The sequence below is a fragment of the Mytilus californianus genome, unplaced genomic scaffold (genome assembly GCF_021869535.1).
Source record: "Mytilus californianus isolate M0D057914Y unplaced genomic scaffold, xbMytCali1.0.p SCAF_4, whole genome shotgun sequence".
NCBI lineage: Eukaryota > Metazoa > Mollusca > Bivalvia > Mytilida > Mytilidae > Mytilus > Mytilus californianus.
Window position 1 is genome coordinate 109,034,002 of NW_026262690.1, and position 6,259 is coordinate 109,040,260.

The 6,259-nt window shown below is 27.2% G+C and overlaps 1 protein-coding gene across 2 annotated transcripts in view; it reads right to left on the reverse strand.

Annotated features, from left to right (window-relative positions):
• Nucleotides 1-6,259, reverse strand: part of LOC127739089 (slit homolog 1 protein-like) — a 296,950-nt gene that overhangs the window by 184,573 nt on the left and 106,118 nt on the right. The window lies entirely within an intron of this gene.

Sequence of the window (6,259 nt, forward strand, 5' to 3'; positions counted from 1 at the left end):
ATGCTAAATGTTAATGCCATATCTACTTTAAATCTATTTGATGGGTCCTGATTAAGTAATTATTATTCGATACCACGCTCCATGCTCATTTTGAAGGTTGCATTTTGTAAACAACTGATTCACAAACACGCCTCTTCTGAGGAGATGTTTCTTATACATAGATATTTTATTTTGCTTTGTTTCACTCTCCATATATCATATCATAGAGCCACAGCTTACTAAAGACAGTTGGATAGCGGTCAAAATGAATTTTAGGACAGTTGAAAGATTGGGAATTTTATAATCTTGAATGCAGATATGATTTATTAATAAACTTTACATTGATAGTACTTTGAACTGCTTTTGATTTATTATGAAAGTAATGTGATGCAGGTTATATGCATTTCATATCAGAAAACATGCACATAGGGTAGGCATACAATAATTAAAGTATTGTTTTCAAATTAGAAATGAATATGAAATAAAGATGAGCGTAGAAAATGTACTGTAAAAACAAAGTTTAAGGATAACCAGTGATACCTTTTAGGCTATAATTCTTATAAATAAGTATTGTTTCCATTCTGGAATGTTATTTTTTTTATCACACTTCAAGGTGAAAGTGACACATTTGTAGCCGTAAAAGGAGTTCCAATGAGAAATTACATTGTCAATTTTTGCAAAAATGCAACCTATAATTGGTATGCTTTATATTTGTCAATATTTCTATCTTTGAAATCTTTACAAATTGAATGTTAAAATAAAATAGAACGTTGCGTTATATAATCAATTCGATTGAAATGGGAAAATTAAGAACTTTGGTACTTTTGAAGCGGACCTATACAGTATTGCAACCTTAGGCGTTACTATTTTAGCGATCAATCAGCGGTCATCGATCAGTCACCGATCAGTCAAAATCGCGTAAAACTCACGTCACCAATCCGTCAGACTTATGTTAAAAATATTTGACTGATCAGACGGATCGGACCGATCGACCTTTCTGACGTATTGAACTCTACAACGTCACTTGATGAACTTATACAAATGATGGAATCTTAGTTTCGTTTCATTAATTAAAACGGCGCCATGGAAAATACGAAACTTTCATGTACAAAAGCTCAACATATTTTTTAATAATTATTTAGCAAAGGTTTAAGAATTTGAAAAGAAAAAAAATATGCAGATAAAACTTAATTTAAATGTTAAAATGAAAGAATGGTGATTTTCGTTTTTATTTAGATTATATATTTAAACCCGAAAAGTGCTAAAACGTTGTTTATCGCGATTGTTATTTTTTCTATTTTCCGAAAATGCTCTTGAAAATGAAATGAAATGATCGGTGTATTATTTTCAATATTTTAAAGTATTTTTGTCCGTATTATCATAAAATTCTTATAAAAAAAATTTTCGGGATATAAAATAATTTATTACAAATAACATTGCTGGGTTTGTTTATAAAAAGAAGAAATATTGGTAATTGTTTAATGTTTAAACAATGTGAATGACAATTAGTATCTTCCCCCCGATATTTATTTAATTTTGTGAAAAACAACCCATTATGATGCAAAAAAAGTAAAAAATATCCAATGGTGGTCAATAACTTCCATTAAAATGAAGAAATGATTGCATTCTGATTCAACAGAAACAAAAGTTTATGAATATTCATCCTTAAATTATTCACACTTCATACAAAATTACTTATCTAAAGTCATTCATAATGACTGATTGCAATTGACATTGCATTATTTCTGATATAGAAGAAGAAATATTTGCATTTTTAAGCAACGCGTACAAAAAATTATGTAAATTTTCTCTTAAATTCAGTATAATTTTTGAAAAACAACCAATCCTGATTGTACAAAAAAATTACTGAAATTAAATGGCGGTTCATAATTTCTATCAAAATAAAGAAATTATTGCATTCGTATTCAGCACAAACAAATGTTTAAGTATTTTTTCCTTATATTATTAAAATTTTCATAAAAAAATCTTATCTTGGGGCCTTTAAAAAAAATAGTTACAAAAAACATTGCATTATTTATTTATCAAAAGAAGAAAAATTGGTTAGTTTTAACAATGCGAACAACATTTTAGTATATTTTCTCTGATATTCTTTTAATTTTATGAAAAAACTACCAATCCTAAACTGTAAGAAGTCTAAAAATCCAAAAGCAATCAATAATTTCCATTAAAATGAAGAAATGATTGCATTCTTATTCAACAAAAACAAAAGTTTATGCATATTTATCCATCCACTATTCACATTCTATATAAACATACTTAGCTTAAGGCATTTTTAATGACTGATTGCAATTGACGTTGCATTATTTCTGATATCAAAGAAGAAAAATTTGCATTATTAACCAACACGTACAAAAATTTAGTATCTTTTCCCTGAAATTCAGAATATCTTATGAAAAACAACGAATCCTGATGTACAAAAGTACTAAAATTAAATGGCGGTTCATAATTTCTATCAAAATAAAGAAATTATTGCATTCGTATTCAACACAAACAAAAGTTTCAGTATTTTTTCTCCTTACAATATCAAAATTCTCATTAAAAAATCTTATCTTGAGGCCTTTGAAAAAAATAGTTACAAAAAACATTGCATTTTTTTTTTTATCAAAAGAAGAAAAATCGGTAAGTTTTAACAATGCGAACAACATTTTAGTATATTTTCTCTGATATTCTTTAAATTTTATATAAAAAACTACCAATCCTAAACTATAAAAAGTCTAAAAATCCAATAGCAGACAATAATTTCCATTAAAATGAAGAAATGATTGCATTCTTATTCAACAAAAACAAATTTTTATGCATATTTATTCTTCAACTATTCACATTCTATACATACTTATCTAAAGGCATTTATTGCAAAACAACGAATCCTGATGTACAAAAAGTACTAAAATCAAATGGCGGTTCAAAATTTCTATCAAAATTAAGAAATTATTGCATTAATATTTAACACAAACAAAAGTTTAAGTATTTTTCTCCTTACATTATCAAAATTCTCATTAAAAAATCTTATTTTGAGGCCTTTGAAACAACTAGTTACAAAAATTTTTGAGTTATTCTTTTTATCAAAAGAAGAAATATTGGTAATTTTAAACAATACGAACAACATTTTAGTATATTTTCTCTGATATTCTTTTAATTTTATGAAAAGCAACCAATTCTCAACTATAACAAGTACAAAAATCCAATGGCGATCAATAAATTCCATTAAAATAAAGAATGATTGCATGCTTATTCAACAAAAAAAATAAGTTTATGCATATTTATTCATCAATTATTAACATTTTATACAAAACTACTTATCTAAAGTTATTTATAATGACTGATTACAATTGACATTGCATTATTTCTGCTATAGAAGAAGAAATATTTGCATTTTTAAGCAACGCGTACAAAAATTAAGTATCTTTTCCCTGATATTGAGTATAATTTATGAAAAACAACCAATCCTTGTGTACAAAAATTACTGAAATCAAATAGCGGTTCATAATTTCTATCAAAATAAAGTAATAATGGCATTCGTATTCCACACAAATAAAAGTTTAAGTATTTTTTCTGCTTACATTATCAAAATTCTCATTAAAAAGTCTAATCTGATGCCTTTAAAACAAGTAGTTACAAAAAACATTGCATTCTTTTTTATCAAAAGAAGAATAATTGGTTAGTTTTGACAATGCGAACAACATTTTAGTATATTTTCTCTGATATTCTTTTAATTTTATGAAAAACAACCAATCCTGATGTACAAAAATTACTAAAATCAAATGTGGTTCATAATTTCTATCAAAATAAAGAAACTATTGCATTTATATTCAACACAAACAAAAATTTAAGTATCTTTTCTCCTTACATTATCAAAATTCTCATCAAAAAATCTAATCTTGAGGCCTTTGAAACAACTAGTTACAAAAACATCGCATTCTTTTTTATCTAAAGAAGAATAATTGGTTAGTTTTAACAATGCAAACAACATTTTAGTATATTTTCTCTGATATTCTTTTAATGTTATAAAAATAAATTACCAATCCTAAACTATAAAAAGTACAAAAATCCAATGGCGGTCAATAATTTCTATTCAAATGAAGAAATGAATGATTCTCATTCAACAAAAACAAAAGTTTATGAATATTTATCCTTAAGTTATTCACACTTCATACAAAATTACTTATCTAAAGTCTGACTGATTGCAATTGACATTGCATTATTTCTGATATAGAAGAAGAAATATTTGCATTTTTAAGTAACGCGTACAAATATTTAGTATCTTTTCCATGAAATTCAGCATATCTTATGAAAAACAACCAATCCTCATGTACAAAAAGTACTGAAATCAAATAGCGGTTCATAATTTCTATCCAAATAAAGAAATGTTTCCATTTATATTCAACACAAACAAAAGTTTATGTATTTTTTTCCTTACATTATCAAAATTCTTATAAAAAAATGTCATCATGAGGCCTTTGAAATAACTAGTTACAAATAAGATTGCATTATTTTGTATCAAAAGAAGAGAAAACGGTAATTTTAATTAATGCGAACAACATTTTAGTATCTTTTTTTTAACATTCAACACATTTAATGAAAAACAATCAATCCTAATTAACAAAAAATACTGATATTTTATGGTTATTCATTATTGCTTTCAAAATAAAGAAATTATTGCATTCTTATTCAACATAGACAAAAGTTTAAGTATTTTAATCCTTATTATATTTAAATTCTATATAAAAACTTATCTTGATTGCCTTTAGAATAACTACAGTAATAACAAATAACATTGCATTATTTTTTATAAAAAGAAGAAATATTTACAGTATTTTAAAACAATAGTCAAAACAACACTCATAATCAACCCAAACAAGGCTTTAAGTATCTTAATTGTTATATTATTTTTATTTTCATCATCTAGTGACATTAAAATGCATAATTGCTAAATAGAGTACTTATTTTTAATGATAACATTTTATCGCTTTTTTAGTGGAACAGAAACATTCTGAGCATGACATTATTTTGCACTTATGTAATTTATTTGGCAGAAATTAAAATAAGAGAATATGAAGTAATACATATGATGCGTGAAAAGTAATTTATATTTTTTTTATGCGTTATTGCAACCAAGTTGATTCCAAATTAAGGAGTAAAGGTGTCTTTGTAGAGGTCTGCGTTTATCGAATGTAAATAATATGGAGTTCGTTTTACATAAAAAATGTAATTATATACGTATCCGTCCGATCCGTGCATACAATTAAGTAACTGATCGATCGCTGACCGTTGTCACGGTAACTCTCACATAGCTTATTTGACGGATCTGTCGGATTCTATGGGTCATCGATCACCGATCAGTCATCGATCAGTCAAACATCCGTCATCGATCATTCACCGATCAGTCAAGTTCACGTCAAACAGTAACACCTAAGGTTGCAAGTACTGTAGGACACATTCGACAAGTAGCACAGATAGAAGTCTCAAAGTGCAAAGAAATTGATTCCAAAATAAAATTGCAATCATAGATGTTTTCAAATCAAGTGTTGTTTTTAAAATCGTTGGTTTTTACTCAAGGATTATTTCTAACTGATTACGTAACCGCATATATATTTGGTTTTCGGGGAAGGATAACATAGGTTATATCAAAGGTCAACATTTTTTTATTTGTCGGTTCTAACGTCATACATATTGTAGTCCTCGTTGAAAAAGAAAAAAAAACCAGTTAATTGCCTTTTGCATAAAGATTTCTTGCACCTTATCACAAATTTCTGACTTACAGACAATTTTTAACGTATAACAAAAGCCCTTCCCTCGATAGATGCATTTTCTGTTGAACGAAAACCCGCCTTTAGTTTGCAAGGAAACAAGACATTTCAGGATAACAGATACCTATATTGTGTTAAAAAGTATAACGATGTGTATTCAGATCCCTGTAAGCAAACGCGTTGGTACATGATCTGTATTTTGATCATTGCAAATTCAAGGACATTACTATATATATGTCTGTTGCAAAACATACCATCTATTTCGCTGATATAGTAGCCATTATTGGTTAAGGGACAACCTTTAGCCCGCATCTTGATGCGGAGTTTTCTTGCTATGTTGAAGACCCATTGATGATTTTGGATTGTTTTTTAAAGGGGCTCTTTGGTCCTGTTGTTGTCTCCTTGACATATTCCTTGTTTCCATTCTCTATTCCAAGTTTAGGTTTTCTATTAGGGAAAATAAAAGCAAAGTCAGCTGTACAATATTAATATTGGTGAATATTTAACCTTAT